The sequence below is a fragment of the Aotus nancymaae genome, unplaced genomic scaffold (assembly GCF_030222135.1).
Source record: "Aotus nancymaae isolate 86718 unplaced genomic scaffold, 86718_ANA_hifiasm-v0.15.2.pri h1tg000033l, whole genome shotgun sequence".
In the NCBI taxonomy this organism is placed as follows: Eukaryota; Metazoa; Chordata; class Mammalia; order Primates; family Aotidae; genus Aotus; species Aotus nancymaae.
In genome coordinates this window covers 36,738,581-36,766,130 of record NW_026988447.1, presented here as the reverse complement: position 1 = coordinate 36,766,130, position 27,550 = coordinate 36,738,581, and the positions used below count along the sequence as shown (strand labels likewise).

General features: G+C 38.4%; 1 pseudogene; it reads left to right on the top strand.

Moving 5' to 3' along the window:
* Positions 1-13,755: 13,755 nt before the first annotated feature.
* On the top strand, positions 13,756-26,111 carry LOC105731277 (elongation factor 1-gamma-like; annotated as a pseudogene).
* Positions 26,112-27,550: the final 1,439 nt, after the last annotated feature.

Sequence of the window (27,550 nt, the reverse complement as noted above, 5' to 3'; positions counted from 1 at the left end):
CTCTCTCTTTCTCTTCCTTTTTCCTCCTCTTCTTTATTCTTTTTCTTTCTTTCTTTCTTAAAAAAAAAAAAAAAAAAAAAAAAACACTTGAGTCAGTGGGCTGGGAGAGGTGACCCACCCTCAACCTGGATGGGCACAAACAAATCAGCTGCCAGTGAAGCTAGGATAAAAGCAGGCAAAGGAACGCGGCAAGACTAGATTGGTGAAGCCTTCCAGCCTTCATCTTTGTCCTGTGCTGGATGCTTCCTGCCTTCAAATATCGGACTCCAAGTTCCTCAGCTTTTGGACTCTTGGACTTACCCCAGTGGTTTGCTAGGGGCTCTTGGACCTTTCCCACAGACTGAAGACTGCACTGTTGGCTTTTCCACTTCTGAGGTTTTGGGACTCAGACTGGCTGCCTTGCTCCTCAGCATGCAGACAGCCTGTTGTGGGACTTCACCTTGTGAACCTGTGAGTCAATACACATTAAAACTCCCCTTTTATATATACATCTATCCTATTAGTTCTGTCCCTCTCGAGAACCCTGACTAGTACACACACTAAATAATTATCTTCTTTCAGAGTTTACCCTGCACGTTCTATCCAGCTGATAGTGTACATGGCAAAGACAATGCCTTTTTTATTGTCTAGTTTAATAGTCTGAAATATTCCTAAAACCTAATATTTTAAAATTCCTAACTTGTATCCCTCTTACAAAAATATTCTATATAAGTTACTTACAAAATTACCAGCTACTTTAAAAACCACTGGTCCTTTTTTATATTTTTCAGTCCTTCTTATCTAGCTGTGATTTGTTGTTTTATTTCCTCTGTTTAAAACCTTCTTTCTAAAAGAAACTTTCAAACTTTGAGCAATCACCAAGATGTACTCAGTCTTCTTTCTGAACTTTCTCACTTGTGGAACTCCTTCATTCTAAAGACTTCAACGACAAGGCCATGTGAATTAAATTGATTTTTTTTAACTCATATCTTATCTCTTGCTATTGGTGAAAAACCTTTGAATCAGAGCGTACACCGTGTGATTGTGATTTTTTTTCCCCTTACTTTATATACTTAATACAATGCTATTACTACTACTACTACTGCTATTAATAGCAATGCTTACTGGCCATTTGCTATATTTGGACCAAGTATTGTGAAAAGCACTTTATTTATTCACATGTAAATTAACCTTGAAAATGTTCTATGAGATATATATATATATTGTTAATATTATTTCACAAATAAATAATATGAGTTCCCAAGGCTCTGTAATTTGACAAATTCTATATGACCCTAAAGAGCAGATATAACTTACTACACTATTCAGTTTAATCACAAACCATGTACTGCACATAAGAATTTATCATATTTATAAGTAGCTCTTCACAAGTCAGTTGTTTCTTATTGCCTAGTCCAAAATGCAATATAAAGTTTAACTATGGATTTTAGCAGTAGACCTGGGAGAAAACAACTCAGAATTTGAACCTGAAGCATAGGATGATAAACAATTCTCTTGTTAAATGTGTGGTTCTTTCATACCTTATTTGGGTCCATCTGTTTTCAATTTGCAAAGTATGTTTTAATTATTATGTTCTAGTTTTTTTTTTTTTTTTGTCCTCCTCAGTCAATGAGACCTGGATACTGGACATAGGGTTGGCTGTGAAAACTTTCACTGATGAACAAACACAGCCACAGATCTCCAGATGTCAGGAACTGTGGGGCCAACACTTGCTGGCAATGGGAGCCCATTCCGGGACACATTTTCTGTCTTGGGCTACCTAGCTCTCTATTCACCTGCTTTGTTACCTCTATGGCTCCACAGTGCCTCTCTCTATCTTCTTCCTCTTCTGTCTTCACTGTTCCATAAGATTTCTCTCCTGAAAAAAATGTGTTCTCACAGTTAATCTCCTGATTGAGGAAAGTCTCATGGCTCTTCTGAAGTTTTTCTTCTAGCTAGATTTATTTTCTTGTCAACAAAGAAACAACAAAACATTAATTTTGAAAAAAAAAAAAATGTGATCCAAATTATCCTCTAGGAAGAAGGAAGTCCCAAGCCCGTGGTCCCAAGGCAGTGTGGTCTAGTTGTTAAGCTAATGGGCTTTGACTGTAGATCTGATTTCAGTCCCACTTCAGTCACTGGCCAAGTTCCTTAATCCTTGAGAGACTTAATTCCATCATGTTTAAAATGGGAAAACTGCACAATCCAGCTATATTTCATATAGCTGCAAAGAAAGTCTTTTTTTGTTTTGTAGCAACGAGCAAAAAGGGAAAATGGGAGAAAGAGGGAAGTGGAGACAGTAGCTGAGTACAGTGTTTTCACCTACTCAACTGGCTGGAAGTGCTGTAGGGCACAGGCACGGGGCAGTAACTGCTTCTAATTACTGTCAATAAAAACGTGCCAGTTGATGGATATCAAGTTCATTAGACAAAGATAATTATTGCATTTGTAAGTAAAAAAAATATTGAAACTATCATTAATCTTGTCCAATTGCTAAATTTGAAAAATGAGAGTACAATTTTCATTTCAAAAATCAGTTTATTTCCTTGATTCATCTCTGCATTCTTTCCCTTCATAGCTGGTTGCTTAACTACATATTACCTCTTTAATTCTTCATCTTTGTTTCATAGCATACCCTCATTTGCATTTCTAAAATCGGATGTTCCTTTCACATAACACAGTATCCTAATTAAAATATTAAAAGATGGTTTTTGAATGAAGAGAATGTACGTTGCCATAAAAATGTTCAGAGTAATGCAGCATGGTTTTTTATATATATTTCAATTACACTTTCTCTGTAAATTTTTTCTAGTTATTTGGTTAACCCTCGCAGCTTTTTAGGATGGATTAAAAATACGGAAGTGCAACTAGAGGCAAAAAGAATTATAACAAATAAACAGTAAATTCACAGTAAAATTGGGGGGGAAATACGTACTTATTTTCTATTTAATTCTCACTAAAATTAATCTGGTTTTGTTGATCAGTTGATTGATTGATTATTTATTCTTCACGTACAAAATAGAGCTAGTCACATTTTTGGTCCACAGCTTATTGTTCTCAATCTGTGGAAATCCATTCTCTTGTTTTATTTTACTTTTATCTCCTTCCTTCATCTCCATTTTCATTCCTTCACCCTCTCTGAGATATTTGAAGTACATCCTTAAATATTTATGAATCCCTTCAATATCTATTTGTCTATAAGTCCTTTAAGTTAACTAAAGAATGACTTATTCTGTTTCCTACTCTGTTTGCTCAACACTAGGAATTTGAGGTATGCTTATTATTGCTGAATGTCCCTCCAGTTTGTTGCTTTTAACAGAATTTATTTCATTGTGTTCATCATTACATTAGGTTTAACCAGGCTTTCTTCAACTTTCTGCAGCCCTCTACAGCAGCATGATAAATATCATGGAAGAACCGTGTATGAACTTCAGAGTGCAAGCACTAGGTCACAGAACACACATTTATAACTTTTCTAAAATTTCCAACATGATGTTCCAGAATGGCTGAACCAGTTTAATTGGTCTAGGTTATCATCTTTTCTACTTCGTCAGAAACATGCAATGACATCCGCCTCTTTAATTTTTGTTATTCTATTAGGAATGAGTGATAACTCATCAACTTATTTTCTAGTTCCATGCATAGTTCCCTAGGAGACTGCACAGTTGGAATCCTGCCTCCACCACACTCACAAGTTATGTGACTTCGGGTAAGTTTCATAATTCCTCTGCCCTTCAGATCTTCATCAGTAAAGGGGAATATTAATAACACTAGCACTGAATTCATATGGGTACTGTAAAAGCTCTATGAGCAAAGATAAATAAAAGCACTTAGAACCAGGTCTAACATGTTATAGGCACTATTTGTGTGTCACTATTATTTACCAAAATATAAATTCCATGAGGGCAAGATTTCTGTTTATATTTTGCTTTAATCTCAGTGCCCAGAACAGTGTTTTTACATGATGAAGTATGTTGGTGGTATAGAATTTTTATTGCATTCCTGAAAAACACTTAATCACAATGTGTCATTTTTAATACATTATGGGATTCTATTTTTCTAATGTTTTCCTGTATTAGTGTTATAAACCCAGAAAATCATCCACCAAAGGTAATGTGGCAAAGAAAGAAAAATACAATTTAAATCTTTCTCACTTTCTCAAGCTAATCTGCCCTCCTCTGCCTGGGAGCACTTTGTCTCAACTATTCCACCAGGATTTTCTGTAGCCTTTAACCTACTTTTTCAGAGTTTTTTTAAATTCCATAGCATTTCTAGAATTGGGTTATGGAAGGGAGTCAGCAGCCTAGACTAATTTGCTCCTTCTTTTATTAATGTATCAAATTTGCAGATAACCCAATGCAAAGAAGAATCACAAATGTATTCAGTGAAACAATTAAGATTAAAATAATATGTATTTGCTGGATTGAAACAGCAAAATTCAATTTAACATAAATTGAAATGTAAAATATTTTATTTATAATTAAAATTCTATTGTCAATATATGGAATATGCAAGAATTAATAGCATGCTATATTAAATTATTAAGAGTAATTAGTTGACCAAAAGATTGAATATGAGATAGCAATGCATTGTGGAGTCTAAAAAAATCTTTTGGGATATCTGCTTCTGGGAGACTACATGTTCTGATAGAACTTCCTAAATTAGAAAATTGGTCCGAAATAACACAGATATTTTTATGTAATGACAACTTGCAAATGTAAGCAAGTTTTTCATTGATATTGAAAATTCAAATTTTTCTTCTTCCTTCTTCTCCTGGTTTGTGTCCTCCTCATCTTTATTATCTGTGAACTTGTGTCTGAGCTAAAACAGAGAGTAATGAGGTATGTGAAGGAATAAAGTTGTCCTAAAACAGATACCAAAAGAAGTGTTAAAATAAGCACTGATTCTCAGGCCAGTAGACAGGTTTCTGAGCTGAGCCTGGAGCTCTCGCATGGATCTGGGGCCTTCACTGGAGTTAAAGAGTTCCAGATCATTGGCTACTTATGCCTCTCCTAGAAGGTGTAAAACTCCCCTAGAAGAAAGCATTGCCAATAGATTTATAAGATTTCAACAAATAAGATCAAGGAATGAGTTTACAGAGGTAACCAAGCATATAATGAGGGAAACCACAAACAAGTTGTGTCAGCTGAAACAGTTAACATGGTTAGACACTACACCACCCATCACGAACTGCAAGAATGCTCAGATATAGGCTATATAATGATTATAAACAATTTTTTTCCAGTTTAGGGAATATAATTCTGAAACAAAACTAAAAGTAGATGTCATTCATGAGAAAAACTATTTGGCAGACATATTAGTTGCATCTGGTCTTGCAACTTATTCTAAAGATTCAGCTCATCTTGATGCAATTACTACAACTGGATCTACTGAAATCCAATATAACCCAGCAATCCCAATACTGAGTATATACCCAAATGAATATAAATTATTATAAGGACACTTGCACATGTATGTTCATTGCAACACTGTTCACCATAGCAAAGACATGGAATCAACCCAAATGCCCATCAATGACAGACTGGAAAAAGAAAATATGGTACATATACACCATGGAATACTATGCAACCATAAAAAATGTTTTTTAAAGGCATTAAGTAAGTGATTTTTAGGGATGACGAGGCATATTTAAAAAAGAAACAATAGAACTTTCAGATATCAAAAACATAAAAAGGTAACAACAGCAACAAAAACAACATACACTAAACCTCAGTGCACAAATTTAAAGGGTTCCTACATAGCTGAATGCAGAATTATTCCAATATCTATCTGAAAGAATTATCCAGGATTCAGCACAGATAGGATAGCTTACAGAAAATATGAAAGAGAAATTAAAGAAAACTACAACTAGAAGATCTGATTAGTGTTCCAGAGAACAAGAGTAGAGAGAGTAGAAGAAGGAAAATACACTGAGGAATCATGACTAGGAGTTTTCAGAAGTCATGAAAAAAACATGAATACACAGATTGAAAAAGCTTTGGCAAAAGACTTTTGTTTGTGAGATTGTGGTATACATAACAGTAAATGCTGAGAACTATGAAAGGTGAAAAGACAAAGGTATTGCCAATGACACTACTCAAGAGGAAAAATAAATTTTATTCAATGATAAAGAAATCTTAATAGTAGTTAGCATTGTCCATACGTTTAAATAAATATCTGAAATTTATCTAAGAGATTGCCTGTGATGTTTTTCGGTGAAAAAAATTGTGATCAGTGGGCCACTTGAACCTTAGCACTGTAAAACTGTGTAGCTTAAAAAGGCAGTAGCAACAGTGCCTTGTAAATAACTGTCCTAGATGATTGACATGTTTAGGGGTTTGAGATTATTTTGAAATACTTTTGTGAAAATTATGCATGATGAGAAAATCATATGTCCAAAATTAGAATACAGCAGTAAATGCTTTTTAGTGAATAAATGGAAAGTCAAATGAATAATTTGTTGAAAGTTTTTATTTTTCCCTTCATTATATTAAAATTGTATGCAGAGCTTTTAATATTGGGCAATGGTTTCCTTAAAAAGTTATGTTATATTTTCAGTTTCAGCTCTGATATATAAAAAACTTAGAAGCAGTCACTCTTGTCCCCACAAATAAAAAGATAAGCAAATTAAAAAGTAATGAATTTTCTAAAAGCCATCTTAAAATTGAAGTCCCAGGGCAAATTGCCACTCTGAAATATGGGAGACAGGTCAACAGAGAATCACAGCCAAGGTCAGTTTAGCTGAAGCAGAAGCCACTGGAGCCAGTGACTGGTGGGAACACTTAAATAGTAATTTTGATGATTTGCTAGAGGCTGCGTGTAAACCAGTTTGAGTTTACACGCGGCCTCTAGCAAACTAGTTTGAATTCACAACCTAGTTGCATAGTTCGAGAATTAGAAATTCCAGGGAGCCCAGTCTCCCACTTCTTTTCCTTTTGAGTTAAAGAATTTAGATCTCTAGGGGACTGATTTCCTGACAGAACTGAACCTAGGCCACAGTGTTGAAAGCACCAAATCCTAACCAGCAGATTACAAGGTGGAGTGGCCTTTGGGGGCCCAGTCTTATGCAGGTGTAGGGAAAGGAAAAGTAACTACTTTAAAGTACCGAGAACACTCTCCATAATAAAGGCCTGCTCTCTAAATGCTACTGTACCAGAGCCTTATATGACTTGGAAGGAAGAACAATTAGCCAACCGTAGCATTTCTGTCCCCTGTAAGGAGAGAGAATAAAGGCTAAGAAATGCTGAACATCACAGTTTAGAGTCAGGCTCACTAAACACTGCGATTTAATCATAAAATTATAGAATGTTTCCTGTTCCTAACACTTTATCATCACATCAGCAGTGCTCCACTATAAGAACAGTGGATTACAACTGCAAGAGCTGGAAGATACAGAATCTGTTGAAGGAGCTCTTAGTGAAATCCAGAGACGATAAGAGAAGAAACAGAGGAGGGAACTAGAAGAAACTGATGCATCTGGCACCTACAGCTTGTGCGGCATTGTTCTTAGCAAGATTAACACAGGTCCTCACACTAAAAGCCTAATTACCTCAGTTCCTATTATCCAATAGGTCCTGTGTGGCTTTCAACAAAACATTTAAAATCATGATAATAGGAAAAAAAAATCCAGAGAAGCAAAGCAAGACTCAGAACCCAATGTGAATATAACATTAATTCTGTAATTAGCGGAAAATGAATTTAAATAACTGACTAAAATGAGGCCAGGCGCGGTGGCTCACGCCTGTAATCCCAGCACTTTGGGAGGCCGGGGCAGGTAGATCATGAGGTTAGGAGTTTGAGACCAGCCTGACCAACTTAGTGAAACCCTGTCTCTACTAAAAATACAAAAATGAGCCGGGCGTGGTGGTGGGTGCCTGTAATCCCAGCTACTCAGGAGGCTGAGGCAGAAGAATCACTTGAACCCAGGAAGCAGAGGTTGCAGTGAGCCAAGATCGTGCCACTGCACTCCAGCCTGGGCAACAGAGCAAGACTCCGTCCAAATAAATAAATAAATCATTAAAATGTTAAGGCCTCTGGTAGAAAAAATAGACAGCATACAAGAATAGATGAACACGGTAGACAAATGAAAATTCTGAAAGAGAATTAAAAGGAAATGCAAGAAATCAAAACTGTAAGAAAAACAGAAAAAAAAGATATATGCTGTATATAGTTTTATTCCTAGACATAATCACAGGTAGTAACTTGACATCCCATCTATTTTTAAAATTTAATTGAAATGCATTTTATGAGGTTTTCCTCCTTGGTTCTTTGATTTAGAATTGTTTTCACACAGTGGTTTCTGAGGCAGCTTGCAATTTCCCCCTTCTAGGACTTAAAATTTTTTCTTTAAATATCTGTTGACTTGCCTGCATTCAGCCTCCCACTCCCACACCAACCTGACTGGGTTGTAGGCTCTAAGAAAACAAGAACTCTTTGTTTTAACCATTACTGTATTTCTAGCAACTAACAAAGTACTCTGCACATAGTAGGATCAATAAATATTTGTTCATATAGAACTAATTGTTGCAAAAGTGTATATTTTCCTTTTGCAATTAACACAGTAGCATAAGTATTTCTTCATATTACTGTATTTACTCCTTAAGTATTTTTATGTGGTTCACCATCTGTTCATTGCATAAAAATCAATTTCAAGATTGTTGGACTCTTTGACTTACGTTTATCACCACTATAAACCAGGGTTCTTAGCAAGGCAATTTCCCACATCAGTTCCTACTTCCTCTTCACTTATATAAACTGTAACTAAATCTTTGTAAAACAGAAGCGTAGTCTTAACTGAAAGACTAATGAGCATAGCAAATCTAATGAAAAAAAATCTTAAAATTTTCTTTATGCCCATTGGTTTATCTTGTAATTTAATAGCATCAGGGTAGACAGTAAGAGACCCTCTTCCTTCTTTTCTAAAAATATGACTTCTCTGATACCAATTACATTTAAAAACCTTTTTCTCATTCCAACATTACATTTTACATAAAAGCAATAAACGGGGCATGAAGAAAGTTTCTATGTTTAATTCTGTTATATTTGTTATTTTAATATCTGAGGATGATCACATATTCATTCGCTAATATGATTAATATGCTTACTAGAGTGTTAGGTGTGGTACTGAGGTGTCAGTTTAGTGGGATGAACAGCCGTGTAAACCAAAACTTATTATACACTTCCAGATAAAGGCCATTAACAAAATATGTAAAATATGTAAAGCTAAAAGAGCTTTATTTTCTGTGTTTGGGCTTTCATTTTAAGGAATACTAGCTAAGAAGCTTCTGCTACAGGCAGGTAATGGGCTAAGAATTAGAGAATCTGCTTGAGGTGTAAAGGCAGGTTTATTATACTTTAAAAATGTATATACTTAAAGTATATGGCAAGAACAATATTGTTACCATTCTGAAAGCAAGCAACAGTATTTCATCAAGTTTATTTTGTATAGTTTAGATGAAGGAGAATTTAAATTAACAGAACTCTATATTCTTGATATATAAAAATATATTAAAACCAAGTTATCAGTTTAGATAACAAAATATCGTGTGCAAATATATGTAAATAGTGCCTCTTGACTCCTTTTTAAAAAAGCTGTTTGGAAGCTTAATGAATTACTAAACAGTAATAAATTACGTATCAAAAAGGGACTTCTGTATACCTTGGGGAAGACTAAAGTTTGTATTGTCATCATTTTCTGGGAAAGCATGAATAAGTTTAAAACATGCTTTTCTACAGTAGAATAATAAATATATCTTTCAGCTGGGAGTTTGGGGTCTTTTATGTAAATCTTTTTACCCGAGTATATCTGAAATTTCCTTTTAGAATCATCTTCAAAGTAAGGACAGATCAAAGTGTCAAGATGCTAGATCAAAATAAGCAATGCCTTTTAAAAACTCTTATTTTTGCTGTAGTTCAAAGAAAGTTAATAAGTATTATCATCTCAACATCATGATAGGAAAGTAAAAATTTAATATGGGGCCTCATAGGCTTACCTTGAACAGCAAGAGGACTTGGTAAAATAAAACACAGAAAAGTGAGAGACTACATTATTTCATATACAGAACAAAACAGCAGCAAATGTTAGTACCCTTAAAAGCAAAAAAAGGTTTCACAAGTGTTTCTGCTTTGAGCATACCTCTGGCTTAGCAGTTGTGACAATGAACTGTGGTGGTATGCTTCTATTTTGTTTTCCTTACTGTACTGTACACCCCTAACGGAAGGACAATGTCTTAGTTATCCTTGTTTCATTAGCACCTAGAACAAATTACAGCCTCACAATAGTGCTTTGAGAAATGCTTAAACAACTGAAATAATAATAATAATAATAAACCCTTTGATAATGGGGTGTTTTAAAATACCTTTGCCATGGACAAGACAGAATAGTCTTGTGAGTAAGTTTGTCATATGTAAAGCCTAAAAGAAATTGTAAATGGACTAATCAGATAACATTTACCCTGGGAATTTTTTTTTTCCTTTTACTTAATTACATATATTTACCTTAGAATACAAAATAAAGCAATGCTCACATATTAAGTCATGAAGCCTACTTTAACATTTAGTTTTCTTTAAAAATGCAGTCATATTTCACTCATAAGACAGAATGTATAAATTGAAGTTAGCCATTGATAATATTTTAATGAATTCCCCAAAGCTCTAAATAAAACAGAAGCCTCCATAGGTGCAAGCTTTGTATTTTTACATCGTTTGTAGAGAACCTGAGCAAAATAGCTAGATTACTGATATTACCAATGAACCACAATGTCTAGTCAAGAAAACAGCTTCCTTGTATTCCAAAAGATGAAAGCCTCAACCAGAAAATAAGCATTGTAAGACTGATAGAAAAAGTACTCACTTATTACCTATGCTCACTATGTAAAATGTTGTCCAAGACTGTAGTACTCAGGATCAGCTGTAAATTCAGAAATTCAAGAGAGATTTAAAAAATCCTGCCATTTGGGATAACATGGATGAACCCAATGGACATTAGGCTAAGTGCAATAAGCTAGACACACGAGAAAGAACTGCATATCCTACTTATATGTGGAATAGAAAAAAGTCAAAGACATATAAGCAGAGAGTAGAACTGTAGCTACCAGCGACAAGGGGGTGGGAAAACATTGAGAGATGGGCAAAGGGCACGAATGCAGTTACGTAGGATGAAGTTTAGAGGTTCAAGGTACAGCATGATGACTGCAGTCAGTAATAAATCTTGTATTGCACATTATAAATTTGCTAAGAAAGATTTCATGTGTTCTAACCACAAAAAAGAGAAAGTCGGATATGTTAATTTGCGTGACTATAGTAATCATTTCACTATGTATAAGAATGTATATTAAAACATCGTGTTAAACATCTAAAATATATACCATTTTTATTTTAAAATAATTTTTAAAAAGAAATATGAGATAGAAATAATGGCTCAGAAGATGTTGATAAAGTCCTTTTCTACATTCTTCAAATGAAAATATCTTTACAAGAGTCAGACCTTTGTGAAGCTATTATGAAAAATGAAAATTGTTTGCAAGATTTAAAGTTTGAGGCTATTGGGAACTCTGAGGAGCAGGGGAAAATGTGGGCATGTGAGACTGAGGAAAAGATGGGAAACAAGAACTTATTAAGTACATGCTATGAGGCGTTAGTTGGAAAATTAGCTCTATTGGTTCTGGCACAATGTTAGTAAGCCCAAGGTTGAGTGTTCTCTATTGACTTTCGGGTCGGTTAGGTGTGCTCTTCAGTGGCTTCTGAATCCAAGAAAGCCTCGGCAAGCCATTTTCATGTGTTACTGGGCTCAGGGTACAGAATGATTGTGGGAACTCCATAACCCATCACTTCTGTTGGATGCACACTCTCAAGCCGTGCACATTCCAGTAGCTATTGAAACAACATTTGTACTCCTCTGTCTCTCAATCTCTCTCTCTCTCTCTCTACATATGTGTGTGTGTGCATGCACACAATACACACACACACAAACACACATGTATGTAAACAAAAATGAGATTTCTTCTCTTTACAGTTATTTTGTTGATATTCTCTTGATGCTATTATTGGAGAATGTGGTGACAGTTCAGTGAAGTATTGGGTATTATGTATAAGAAGTCATAAACATTTTCATATACTTTAATGTAACAATTTATCTTCTGAAAATTTACCTTAAAAATAATTTGATAACTAAAATAAAGTTTATATCTATAAAAATATATTATAAAGTTATTTATGTTGGGCAAAAATCAAATGCAAGCTAAATAAAATGTCCAATCATAGAAGAATACCTGCAGAATTTTAGAACATTACTGTATAGAATGTTATTTATGAATAAAATAAAGATAATTATGGCAATTGAAGAATATAGGAAAAACGTATGAGAGAACGCTGGAAGAAAAAAGCAGTATGAAAATGTTAAGTACATTATGAATACAATTTTGGAATATTTTAATATGAATACTACTATTGAAATGCACATGCATGCACTCACGCACACACAGAAAGAGAAAAATGTAAGAACCTGGTTAAGAAAGAGAAGTTGGATTAAGCGGGGGCAGGCAGCATTTCTATAGATGAGTGCTCATTTCTGCAGATTCTCCAGTCACATTGGCATGGTTTGGATTTTGGCTTCTCCATTTACTATCTCTGTGATCATGAGTAAGTTATTGCAACATTCTGTACCTCAGTATGCTCATCTTTGAATATGGAACAATAATGCTCCTAGCTTCATAAAGATGTTTCACAATTGAATGAGATGATACATGCAAAGGCTCTGATCACATACTGGTACTCAATCAATATTAATTATTTTTATCATTAATTATTTTCTATTTTTTCAGTTTCTATTTTTTAATATTAATAATGATAGCAGGAAATTATTAAATGCTTACCTTTTGCCAGGCAGGGGTCAAAAATATTTACTTCAAAATCAAGCATACCTGAGTTTGAGAGCAGCTCTGTAATTTTCTAGTTTCGTAGTATCAGAAATCTTAGCCATCTTCTCTGTTCTGTCTTCTGTAAATAACCCACCCATGAGGTGTTTCACAGATTAATATATGACAAGGCTTATAAAGCACTTAAAAATTGTTCAGTCAAAGCCAATTGTTTCACTTACATTTTGCAATTCCAAAACATAGTTACATATAAGATCAACAATCTTATGTATTGTAGTTAAGGAAACTGAGGTTTAGAGAGTCAAGAGTCTATCCCAGCCACGCTGCAATGAGAGGCTGAGTCAGGATTTTAACTCCTAAGTGATCTAGTTTACTGTTGCTATTACTATTTGTAAATAATCATTTGCTATAGACACATCGATTTCAGGAAAATAAAACAGTAAATGGAGGTCTGGGGTCACAGCCCTTTGAATCCTGGCCTAAGGGGAGGGGATGCTGTTGTGGGTGAGAGGTTAAAGGAAATTCTTTGAGGTTTTCACAATTGCCATCCCCTTTTTTTGCTCTCACTGGGCTCCCCTGGCTTGTAGTGCCGTGTGATGTCCTGGCTCTGCCACCAAGCAGGCTGCTGCAGTGCTTGCTCGTCCTCACCGCGCTGTTTCTTCTATTTCCTCTCTTCACACCTCTTCACTCACGGTCACATGGCCAGGTTAGGGGTAATGTACTCTGACACATCTGAGATATCTGCTCAGCTTGAGATATTAGATGACTTACATCCTCAATTGCTCCTTCTCCAGCTGAGGAGGCATCAACTGCTCAGATTCCTTGTCCCTTTCCTGGACTGGAACCCCTCACTCCATCCTCCGAAAGCTGTAATCCCCCGAGGGTCTGAGTGTGAGGAGAAATGGGTGATCGAGACACTCCACCACTAACTGCTCACATAGGCGGAAGGAGAGAGAATTTCACTACATGTCTCTGCAAGGTAACTTTGTGTAAGAAAACGATCGAGCAAATAGTAGCTTCTTGTAATGTAGCATAAAAAGACACATGACATTTAAATAAAAATGTTAGTATTTTAGCTTGTTTCAATAAACGTTACGTATAAGTATGTTTATTCAGGTGTTTTTTTCTCTCTCTGTTTTGAATCTACAGTCAAATGTTTATATTCCCTTTATATTCAGTTTCCCATACCTTTTTCCATTTGGAATAGTGTCAATCAGCTTTATAGCTAAAGGCAGTGACAAGCTGATAGAAGGTAAATACACGATCTGGTGTCTGATTAAGTTTACTGTTTAATGCTCTAAAAATTTGGATAAATTAGTTTTTTTAAAAAACTGGCAGTAAAAGCCTCATAAAAATTAATCCCAGTTAATAGTATTGTGGGGAACACATGATACCAGAGGTGACTAGTACTTAAATCACAAAATCTTGGCTTGAGAAGGAACCAGTTTTCTTATTTGAGTGTGTGTGTGTGTGTGTGTGTGTGTGTGTGTGTGTGTGTTCATCTTCTTAATGTTTGTGAACCTGTTCTTGAAACTCGGTTTCTTCCCATAATTTCATGAGCCACAACACAGTGATTATCTGTTTTCCTTTCACTCATGAAAGGTCTTTTATTTTTCTTTTTGCTGTTCCTGCACTATTCAGTTCCCACCTTTTGTTTTGAGATTATATTCCCTGCCCTGTACAGTTCATGACTATAAAAATTCAAAAATCTTCATTCCAATCTCTGAATTCTCCCATGACAAACAGTGTCAAGCCTCCAAATATCTACTATGACTGAGTTCTTCATGGTTACCTGAAACTTAACATTGTCAAAACAAAATTCATTAATTTTTCTCCTCATCAACTTTATTAATACTTTTATGTCATCACATTTATATCCACATATGCAAAATATCAATATCTTCTAGGCTTAATATTAGTAGGAACTGAGAAATACTGCCAACAGCTTCATGTGAGAGCCTGGAAGTAGATACCACGATTCCAGTTAAGCTTTTTGATAACTGCAGCTCCAGCAGATAGCTTGTTTGCAGCTTTTTAAAGACCTACCACCAGAGACAAGAAGCTAAGCTTTTTCCAAATTCCTCACCTGCAGAATTTGTGTGAGATAATGAATGTTTTTTAAGCTGAGTTTCAGGGTACATTATTACGTATCAGAAGATAACTAATAGAATAACTTTCTAATATAAATAGCATATCTATCTGACTACACTTTCTTTAAAAGGAAAAAGAATGAAGAAGGATCCAGCAGAGCTTTGCTGGAGTTGGAAAAAGGACTGGTTAGTCCTGGAAGCATGGGCAAACTATCCTTGAGGCTCTGTTGGAAATCATAAAGGATTTGAGTCATAAAGATGTTAAGGACTATCTAAATTGAAACTTCCACCCAAAGCAATCATCTTCTCTGCAGTCTTGACAAATAACTGCAAGGATCTGAAAAAGAAGAGATTCACTTGGGAGAACTGACAGTTAGATGGTGGCTATAGTGAGGACCCAAGTAATAGCTCAGGCTCTGGTGAAAGAAAGTGAGAAGTAGCTCCTTTACCTTTTAATCTTCTAATTACAAAACATGAATGGACAAACTTTTAGCTACACAGATGGAAAATCTGGCAATCCTGCTGGCACTATGCATGAAATAGTTGGTTTACAGGACTTTTAACTCTAAAACAAAATATTCTTGCAGTGTTTCCTGTTCAGGAGTAATTCATCAAATTCCAAAGAGTTTTGGCTCAACTTCAGATAACAGGTAAGCCTCCATCAAAGAAAGCAAGAGTTCCTCAGAAACAGACTTAGCTGATCAACTGGCAGCATATGCTTGGGATCATGCCACTTTGGAGAATCAAGAGAAGACTAAAGCAGCAGCAGTCTCCATGGAAGTTTCAGCTGAGATAACAACATCATTAGCAGTAGCTTTCTGAAGCTTATGACTGGCTTTAAGCATGCACTCACAGGATGTGCTCAGAAAGTGTGATGGTCTATGTTCCTATGAAGACTGAAGTCAACTTACCATAGTCTTCTAAACTTCTGGAAATAGAAAATTTACAAATGTAATGCCCTATTAAGATCCGAATTTTAAAATGAACTGCAGTCCAATTTTCTGATGCTCCTTTAATCACATTGGTTTATGAACTGACAGTAGGGAACAGAAGTATTCAACATACTTGAGTATACAAGTTGGAAAGTTTTCCTAGTGGAAAAATGTAATGCATAAATCAGAATATCAGAGGCTGGGTAATTTATAAGGAGAAGAGGTTTATTTGGCTCATGGTTCTGCAGGCTGTATAAGCATGGTACCAGTATCTGCTTGGTTGCTGGTGAGGCCTCAGGAATCTTTTACTCATGGTAGAAGATGAAGGGAGAGCAGCTGTGTCACATGGTGAGAGAGGGAGCAAGAGAGAGAGGGAGGCGTGCCAGACTCTTGAAGAGTTACATCTCCTGGTAACTAAAAGAATAAGAGCTCATCACAGATAACTGATTACCATAAGGGGAGCACCAAGCCATTCATGAGGGATCCACTCTCTTGATTCAATTACCTCCCACCAGGCCCCACCTCCAATACTGGGGATCACATTTCAACATGTGATTTGGAAAAGAAAAATATCCAAACTATATAAGGTGCCAAATGCTTCCACCTAATATTTTGAAAAGTTTTCCAAAAGTCAAGAGGATTTTAATCTTTGAATGAATTAGAAGTGGCTAAGATATGATATGTAAAACATGAGTAACAATGGCAAAAACTATAACTGGAGAAAGATTTACACGCATGCAAAATGTAAAACAAAGATAGTGGAACCACATGCAAGGCCCATTAATTCAACACTTTGGCTGACTTGAAGTGTGGGTCATTGATTCAACATATCTGATATTATGAAAAAATAGGCTAGACAATTTTATACATTTATTTGGTAAGATATAAAGAGTAGACAAGAGTAAGGAATGGTTGGTTCAAAGAATAAAGGATATTGAAAAATATAGACTCATTAAATATATGATATATGTTGCATTATTAGAAGGTGCTGGCTGATGAACTTCTAATGATTGAGATCAATAATCAGATTGGTATTGTTGTAATAATGGGGTTCAGGGGTTCTGGAAGTCCTCAGCTCCCCCGAGAGGACGTTTCTCCAGGTTCTTGTTCTCCTGCCCTCTCAAGAATGAGAGAGGGGACCACAGCGCAGTGCACAGTAAATGCCGGACTCAAAAGTGTTTGTAGAAAGTGATTTATTTAAAGCAGAGGGAGAAAAAGGAGAAGGAGGAAGAAACAGCTAACTCTCACACTGAGTTGAGAGAATCCAGAAAGATGGAATCCAGGAGAGGAAAGCAGCTTCCACACTGAGCGGAAGGGAATAGAGAGAGATGGAGTTTAGGAGGGGAAGACAGGCTTCCACGAGAGAGTGTGGAAGGGGACTCTAGGGGGGAAATCCAGGAGAGAGAAGGACGGCTTCCATGAAGGGAGTGTTCATGGAAAGGGACCCAAACATGGAGTCCTAAGGGGTGTGGAAGAAGGGGACTTTCAACCTGGAAGGAACCCCCACCTTCTCTAAGACCCCTGGCCAATGAAAGGAGTTCCTTAGAATTTCCACTGGAGTGATTGACTCTTAGGTTCTTCCCGTGCCCACAAAATTTAAACATAAACCATTAAAATGGAGAGAGATGGGAGCGGGACATGGTGCTAGGAAGTTCTTGCCCTTAAAACTACTCCCCCTTGTGGACCCAGAAAGAGAACACCGTCCCTCATGGTTATTATGCACTTTACCCTTATATTTTCTCTCTTGGCTTCTATGATATTAACATAATTGATATTACTCCACCCAGAAGTTATAAAAACTTTCTTTTGAGTGTTTTGAAAACTTTAGAGAAACTGAATCCATCACTGAACCAGTAAAACTGTTTTAACAAAGAAGTTCTACATCAGAGCTATCATACAGAAATGATGATAAAAGGGGTAGATTTTATGAAGCCACATTTAGTATGCATGGCCATAGCAACTTGAATTATTTATTGTCTCTTAAGAATATATTTTGATGGATGGAAAGGCAATATTGATTAGTGGGTAGAAGGTGAGGCCCTGACCTCTATCCTGTAAGGTGGCATCAATTAACTAGATACCAACTGCAGCCTTGAGTAAAGTACACACAGATTCCTTAAAACAGAAAAATAAAAACAAAAACAAAAACAAAAAAACCCTAATCCCAGCAATGCAAACGATATGAGATGAAAGTTTCATATATCTAAGGAGTCACTAGAAGAGGATTATAATAAAGGTGCATCTGATCAGGAAAGCAGTGGCTCTATTTATTTATTTATGTATTTATTGATGGAGTTTTGCTCTTGTTGCCCAGGCTGGAATGCAATGGTGCAATCTCGGCTCACTACAACCTCCACCTATCAGGTTCAAGCGATTCTCCTGTCTCAGCCTTCTGAATAGCTGGGATTACAGACATATGCTGCCATGCCCAGCTAATTTTCAGTATTTTTAGTAGAGATGGGGTTTTTCCATGTTGGTTATACTGGTCTCGAACTCCCCACCTCAGGTGATCCGCCCGCCACGGCCTTCCAAAGTGCTGGGATTACAGGCATGAACCACCACATCCGGTGGCTCTGTTAATTTCTACCTTTAAAAAAACCCATCAACTAGCTCAGAAAGCTTCAGAAGAGAATTTTATTCAAAACAAATTTATTGCCAACCCAACTGTACCGTGGCCTAACATAGTACTACCTACTACCTAACATAGTGGATATATCAGTTTTAGATTTGTCAGGTGGCTGGGGAAACTATTTTAGTCAACATAGTGGAAGTACCATTGTACAAAGACAGATCATTTTGTTTATATTTGAAGTTTTCAAAGAATTTTTAATGCTTCATTACTTAGCATTTATGTATATTGTTAATGAGAACCGAAAATTTAACTCTTTGGTTAAATTATTAGTAATTGTGGAGCCTTAGGGGTTAAAAGAAAATTAAAAATGCTTAGCTGGTAGGAACAGAAAAAGGGATAGAGGACAGCAAATGTTATGAGAAACTGGGTCAACTGCAAACAGCTCACTTGCAACCAAACATCAAACCCAAGTGCTCAGCTCATGGCCCACGTGCACCCAAGCATCCTGTTTCAAGCATTTAGCCCAAGCAACACGACCCATTACAAAGCCCTCCAGGCCCCACTTCATCACAGACACCCTTCCCTCTGCTGTATTGCCCATTGCTCTTTTGCAATATCCTCCCTTTTCTCTAATAAGTCTGCCTTTCTAAACTCATGACTGTCTTGGTAAATTCTTTTACCACCCATGCTGGCCTAAGGCAGTCGTTGACCATGACATTTTGGTGACCTGTACAGGGAATCTCTCTCCCTACAGGGAACTCTCTCCCCTCTTCCTTTCTGTCTTCCAGTTGAGGACCTTCTGTGGACAGCACCTAAGATGGAAACAACTGACAGTCTATGGCCAGGGCTATACGCTGGTGCAATTGAAAGGTGTCTGCACGGAAGTGTCTGACAACCACCACCCACTCGGGTGAGGGACCTAAGTTCATTTTCCTTTTTCAGACTTCCAGCAGCTGAGCTCTAGTAGTGCTGTGGCAATTGGTATCTGCCCAGGGCAGCTCCCCTGGTATTGCCTGAAGGTCAAAGGGCAAACATCTGGCTGCCTTGCCCAGAAGGGAGAAAGGTTGTCTCCTATCCTTTCTGGTCAGAGGTCCCCAATTCCTGCATGTTGTGCAATTAGCAGCAGTGGCTTCTCTAGGGCAAATCTACACATGTTTTGGGTGACATAAATCCTCTCTTCCTCTTATTCAAATTCTCACATCAAGACAGCCAGACCTCTAGCTTCAGGTATTCCCAAATCAGGTGATCACCAGTGGCCTCAGAGTAATGAGCTTCTCCCCATTCCCATCCCCTCTTCTGGGCTGATTCCAGGCTGAGTTCTCCCTTCACCTTCATACCTCCTGCCTGGATAAGCCATCTTGTGTAAGGCCCCAGAGGCATTGGCCCCAGTTCTGGGAGGTCTTTCCTAATAGGTGCAACACCACTGTAGGAATGACATCTCCGAAGTGCCCCAACGGACTTGAGTGGTATCCTTTCCCCTGCCAGGACACCTTGAGAGAAAGTGCACTCCATGTCCCCAGCAGACATCAGTCTCCAGTGGCTTATCATTTTCCCATCCCAGCATGGGACAAACTTCGTGTATTCCTTCAGACTCACCTCTGGGTCACATCCTAAAACATTAGGACAAATTTGACTCCCTAACTCTCAAGAAGAAGCAACTAATTTTCTTGTGTAATGTGGTTCGGAGACCAATTAGCCTAGATTCTGAATGGGACTTTGGATTTTAATACTCTTTTGCAACTCGATCTGTGTTGTCAAAATTCCTCTAAATGGTCTGAGGTTTCTTATATCCAGGACTTTATGTCCCAAGATTGGGACCCAGACCTTCAAAGAAACTGTTGAATGTGCCTAACAAAGTTCTTACCTCCTCCTGACTCCAAACATTTTAGATGAACCCTCTTTTATGCTCCCATGGTCAAGATCCTCCTCACCTTCCTCCCCTTCCTTCTCCTCAACAGTGTATCTCCTCCTATGCCTTTCCCTCCTTCCGCTCCACCTTCTACCTCTTTCTCTATGCCTCTCCCCTGTGGGAAACCTTTTTCTCCCCTCACATACTGGATCAGGAGCCATTTATTATCCCACTTCAGCCCCAGAAAATGGTTTGCCACTTCTCATAGTGGCAAACAGCTTCAAAAACCATCAGAGTCCATGTTCCTTTCCCACTTTGGACTTCTATCAGATACGAGCTAAACTTGGATCCTTTAGGACCAAGACCAGGACCCTTCTCACATCATAGAAGAATTCAGAGGATGTTTTGTTTCCTTTGATCTCATTTGTCAGGATGTTTATATTATCTTTACCACCTGTTGTACTCGTGAGGAAAGGTCCCTCATTTGGTCTCTAGCTCAATGGTGGAAAGATAAGGTTCATGACCAGAACCCTTAGGATTCTAGCCTGGGAATACAGCAGTTCCTGATGTTGATTCTAGATGGGGCTACCAAGAGGGAAATGCTGGCAGGGAATGCCATAATCATGTAATTACTTGTTTAATTGAAGGCATGAAAAAGGCTGCCATAAAACGGTCAACTATGCCAAATTAAGAGAGGTTAACACAGGGGTCAAATGAAAACCCACCTCTATTTCATTACAAGCTGGCTGCAGTCAAGTGAAAATATACTAATGTGGACTCCAAAAGCCCAGAAAGCCTAGCCATTTTGGCTGTTTTTTTATTTGTTTTATCAGCCAGTCTTCTCCAAATATTAGACATGAACTCCAGAAACTAGACCAAAGACCTCAAACTCCATTCCCCATCTTGCTGGACATGGCCTTCAAGGTCTTTAATAATGGGAGGAAATATCACAGTCCAAATGGGATAGGAAGGATTGAGAAAGGTGAGTGGCAGACTCACTACATGTCTGTTGCCACTGCAAACTCTCTGCCTATACCAAGGACCCCTAGCCAGCCATCAGTGTGGAGCCTTATGGGCACAAAGGAGCTCACTATCTGCTAGTGCTGTAATCAGCAAGGGCATATCAGCCAGAACTGCCAAAACCTTCCTCAACCATCTTCTAGTCCCCACTGACCTTCTACTCACTGCAAATGAGTGGGGCATTGGAAATGGATTGCCCCTTTCTTCCTCATGTAGGAGAGTCATCCCATAATCAGCAACACCAGTTATGGGCCAGTTTGGGAGAACAGCAATGGCAAATTCCCCTAACTCTGTTCCTCTACCATAAGGAAGCTGATAGAACTGAGAAAGCAGAAAGAGATGACTGACAGGGCCCAGAGGCCATCCAGGCCCCTGTATTTACCATTTCTATGGCTGAGCCTTTGGTAACCCTAAATAAACCATGGATTAAGATTGAGTTTTTACTTGATACAGGAGCTACTTATTCAGCCCTAATTGGTTTTTCTCGACCTACCTCTCTGTCTTTGATCCTTCTCACCAGCACAGATGGCAGGCCACAGCAGCGATGCTTTATCTCCCCTTAGTATACAGGCTGGGAAAAATATTGTCACTCACTTTCCAGGTTCTACCAAGCTGTCCTATCCCACTACTTGGGACATAATGACAAACTCCAAACTAGCTTTAAATTCCCTGAGTGTGCCTGCCCAATATTGGCATTACTAGCTCCTTCCACCAAATGCTCCAATCTCCTAAAATCCTCCATTTTACAAGTTCCTCCAGAGGTATGGGATATCTCCACTCCAGGAAATTCTTTGTTTGCAGATTCTAAAAATTCATCTAAAGACCTAATATTTTCCCTAGGATCCCGCAACATGCCTTAAAGCTTGAAGCCCAAATGGGCCTACAGACTCTAATAGGAAAATTCTTGGTCACGGGGTCATTAAGCCTTTGCAACTGGCCATGCAACCCTGATGGTAGCCGTTAAAAAGTCAGATAGCACATATAGAATGGTACAAGACGTAAGGGTCATCAGTGAGGCAGTAATCCCTGAACACCCCAATCATTTTTGATCCCTACACCCTTTAGGGCAACCCACACTTCATGGTTCACAGTATTAGATTTTAAAAATGCCTTCTTTTGCATACCAGTACATTTTAGATGTGAATTCTTATTTGCCTTTAAATGGGGAAACCCCTCCACCCATGTTTCCCAACAGTTAACCTGGACGGTCCTTCTCCAGGGATTTAGCGATAGCCAACACTTGTTTGGACAGGCTCTTGCTAAAGACCTGTCCACCCTCCAACTCTCTCCTAACAGTGCCCTGCTTCAGTCTAACTGAGAGGGGCCCCACAAATCTGCCCTCCTCCTTAAACCCATTCAAAGATGAGGGGCTCTGACAGGGGAAGACTGGCAACTAGAGTTTACACACATGCCTCATTGCTATGCTTTGTAGATACTGCCGCTGGATGGATAAAAGCCTTTCCCACAAAAACTGACTAGGCCTTTGAAGTCATCATGGACCTTTTGGACCAGATACTTCCCCATTTTGGTCTCTGTTTTTCCCAACAGTCAGATAATGGCCCCACTTTTATATCTCAGATTACACAGGGAGCAAGTGAAGCACTTCAGATTAAATATTACTTACATACAGGCTGGCACCCACAATCTTCGGGGAAAGTAGAAAGAGCAAAACAAGTCTTAAAAAGACACCTTAACAAATTACACCATGTATCACTCCCAAATCGGACCAAATTCCCACCATTTTGGCCTTTATCTCATCACCTTAGTTAACACAGTACTGCTCCCAAAATCAGGGTTATTCTTTATTTGTGTAACTATAACTTAGCTATCCCTGCTTGCTCTCTGGAATATGTAGCACCCATCCCCCACTCTCAACTTAACTGAACTAATGCCAGGGCTATGCCTCCAACAGTCTCCCATATACTGAGATAAAAGGGCCAGTCACCTAATTTCCTTTCTTGCCAGCTTAAGTAAAACTGATGCTGCAGTGGCAGGAATTACAGAAGTTGTCCTTAGCTATTCTTTACCCAAGAATTTGCAAAATTCCTACACACAATCAGAGAAACATTAAATACAATGAATCAATAAATCAACCCCTCGGCTGGAGCAGTGCTACAAAACAGATGAGCTCTTAATCTCACAGCAGCCCAGGAAGAATGTTGTTTCTATGTAAATCAATCAGTGAAAAGCCAAAAAAATAAGAAAAGTGCAGGAAATGGAAGCTTGATTATGAAGAAAACCATTTTCAAATACCTAATTTCTTAAAGAAGGTTCTAGGAGGCTCTAGGAGTTCCCTCTACGGGGACCGATTGCATCTATACTGCTACTTTTCCCCGCTAGCCTTTGTCCCTCTAACTTTCTGGTTAAATTTGTTTCTTCCAGAATGTAGCCATTTCACACCAAGCTTCTGATGATGCAAGGGAATCAGCAAATTGTCCCTGGAGACCCCAGAGTCTCCTTTAGACTCCGTTGGACATCATTTCCATAGAAACATGCTCTCTCTCCCCAAAATCCATCTTCCAGATGTGCCCAACCTTTTATGTCCCATAATCTGAGACAGTGGCCCATGAGGTCCCTTGACCCACCAATAACTGTAGGTAGGGTCAGCTCTATGCCCCAGGCCGGTGGAAAGTAGTTGAAAGATGACACCTCTGCCCAAATGCCTAAGATTTGTCCTTGTCATTCTGTCAGAGAGGATAGGGGAATGTGGAGCCCAAAATAGTTAAAAAGAAAATTAATCAATGAGCTTAGCTAGCCGGAAAGAAACAGGGATAGACGGGAGTGAATGTTCCCAGAAATTTCGTCAACTGCAGATGGCTCACTTGCACCCAAACATCAAACCCAAGCACTCAGCCCATTGCCCACCAGCACCCAAACATCCTATTTCAAGCATTCAGCTCAAGCAACAACTCTTTAAAATATCCAAGTCCCCGCTTTGTCACAGACAGCCTTCTCTCTGCTGTACTGCCCATTGCTTTCTTGCAATGTATCTCTGCCTTTCTCTAATAAATCTGCCTTTCTAAACTAATTACTGTCTTGGTAAATTCTTTATCCCTGCGTTGGCCTCAGGCAGTCACTGACCATGACAGTAATCAGATTAAAGAAAGGATAAGAGAAGCGTAGAGTTGTGAATATATAGAGGAACTGAAGATATAAATAAGGCTTTGGGGTACAGTTTGAATATGTGGGGATTTCAGAAGTTATACCACTCATATAGCTAGTGTGTTTCCTGTAGAAATACGCAACAGAATCATCATAGTTAAATCATCATCTGATTATGAAAGACATAATTAATTTTTAGGGTGTTAGCATTTTACTGCAGCAGTGTTTTCCATTTTTACAGAAATATTTTCATGCACTGATTTTCTATTTGGAGTTCTATATGATGCCAGAAAGCACTGTAGACTGTTCTATGTTGCATATTTTTATGTGCTACATGTTTATAATTTTATATATTATATATTTGCTAAAAAATAAAAATTATCCTAACACTAAAATATTAAACTGGGAATCCCCATGGTAGCTAGGACCCTGGTACACATATCCTGAAAACTTGAGGGCCTTCAAGGCCCTCATCGCTGTTCAGTACAGCAGGGCTCAGGTCTGCGTGCTCTTTGCACTACCCCACTTCCACTCTGGCCAAACCAATAGCACTCCTGAATTTCTTCGCAAATTTCCTGTCACCAAGCTTCCAGCATTTGAGAATAACGATGGATTCTGTGTGTTTGAAAGCAATGTCGTTGCCTACTCCATGAGCAATGAGGAACTGTGGGGAAATACTCCAGAGGCAGCAGCCCATGGCGCAGTGGGTGAGTTCTGCTGGTAGCTGTGCAGTGCCCCCAGTACCTCGGTGTTCCCCACTTGGGCATCATGCACCACAACAAACAGGCTACTGAGAATGCAAAGCAGGAGGTGAGGCCAATTCTGGGGCTGCTGGTTGCTCACTTGAAGACAAGGACTCTTCGTCTGGCTGACGTCATAGTCGTCTTCACCCTGTCATGGCTCTATTGGCAGGTCCTGGAGCCTTCCTTCTTCCAGGCCTTTCCCCATACCAACCACTGGTTCTTCAACTGCATTAAGCAGCCCCAATTCGCTGTCTTAGGGAAGGTGAAACTGTCTGAGAACATACCCCAGTTTGATGCTAAAAAGCTTGCAGAAAGCCAGCCTGAAAAGGAGACCCCATGAAAAGGGAAAGGTTCACTGGAAAAGAAGCAGAATACCCAGGCTGAGTGGAAGGAAGAGGAAATGGCAGTTGCCCCTGCTCCTGAGGAGGAGATGGACGAATGTGAGCAGGTGCTGGCTGCTGAGCCCAAGGTGAAAGACTCCTTCGCTCACCTGCCGAAGAGTACCTTTGTGTTGGAGGCATATTTATAGCGCAAGTACTCACAAGGACACACTCTCTCGCACTGCCGTATTTCTGGGAGCACCTTGATAAGGATGGCTGGTCCCTGTGGCATTCAGAATATCCCTTCCCTGAAGCACTCACTCAGACTTTTATGATTCACAGTCTCATTACTGGAATGTTCAAGCGAGTGGACAAGCTGAGGAAGATGCCTTTGCCGGTGTCATCCTCTTTGGAACCAAGAGCTCCATTTGGTTGGAGTCTGGGACTTCCGAGGCCAAGAGCTTGCCTTTCTGCTGAGTGCAGATTGGCAGATGGACTTCCAGTCATACACATGGCAGAAACTGGCTCCCGGAAGCGAGGAGACCCAGAAGCTGTTTGGAGCGTGTTTCCTAGGAAGGGGCCTTTCAGAATATGACAAAGCCTTCAATCAGGGCGAGATCATCAAGTGAACATCTCTTGCCGTGGCCTACCTGCCTGCATCTGCCCTTCAGAGTGATGGGGCTCATTAAAGGAAACTGAACATTGAAAAACTAAACTAAAAAAATAATAATAAAATAAAATAGGGATGGTCAACAGGAGTCTATTTATGGGATCTCATACATCATGTTGAAAAGTAGGGGAAATAATGTCCTAAGTTGAATTCCTTTTTCTTACTAAAATATACACCCCGCCCCCAGGAATGGAATTATCGTGTTTTTCTGCTGTTTTCCTCAGTCTCTGAAATAGTGTTTGGTATAACCAGATCCCAAAACAGATGTTCTGATTTGCTGGGAAAATCAAATTAAAAGTTGTTTAAAGGTAAATTTATTTCACATTTCAAACCATTTCAGCTCTACTTTAAGTATGTCAAATGTGTTAGAAAAATAATCTGCAAGGGAAATTTTTTATTTTCTTAAAATTTAACACATATGACAGGAATTATCTTTCATTGATTCAGTAATAATTTCAACAATAATAGCTGACTTACGTGATTTTAAACACTTTCTTCCCCCCAAATTTTTTTAAAAAGAGGTAGTTTATTTTCTCTATTAAAAAAAACTTTCTAATAAATTGTGATCGAATAAGAGAATTTTAGTTTTTCCAGCAAGGAACAAGAACTGAAGAGTCAAAAATTAACTGTGGATATTCTAAAAGTGTTGCTGGATCTAAGCCTGGCCTCTTCAAATGGTAATATTGATCATTTCCTCTGGAATACAGGTAGAGCTAATTACAAATTAGTCAAAATGATTAACTTCTGCATTCCTCAGTCTGTGAATTACTTTAAAAGATGTCAATGAAAAGCCCAAGGAGATTATTGTAGTTAAGATTTTATTTGAAGCCAAAAACTGCACAGAAAGTTAAAAACTAGCAATTTAATAATCTTGCTGGTCAAGAGATCCCTGGCAGACGTGCCGATCTCACAGCCAACGACAAGTAAGAAAGGATTATAAATCTAAAATACTTTCTTACTTGTCGTTGGCCGTGAGATCGGCACGTCTGCCAGGGATCTCTTGACCAGCAAGAGGGTCCTAATACCTGGAAGAGAGAGTGCGCGGAAGAAAAGAGAGATAGAGAAATGGGTCTGGAGGTCTGAAATGAGCTGTGCTCAGATCAGCGATTTATTCTTGTGCACAAGAGCTTATATATGGTTTTACATACAGTGACTGACGTCAGTCTTCTTACAGAATCATTATCAGAGGGGAACAGAAAGTTACAAAGCAACCAAGGGAGGGGGCAACATGCAGGTTTACCTAAAAGTCACAAAAGATTCTTATCCTCTTATCCATTGTTACAGAAAATGATGTCAAGACAGGTGAGGTAAGCAATAAATCAGGAGGGTAGCAATTTTCTAGTGACATGTGAATGATCTCAAGCTTCTGTGACTACGGGTAAACAGAGTCATAGAACT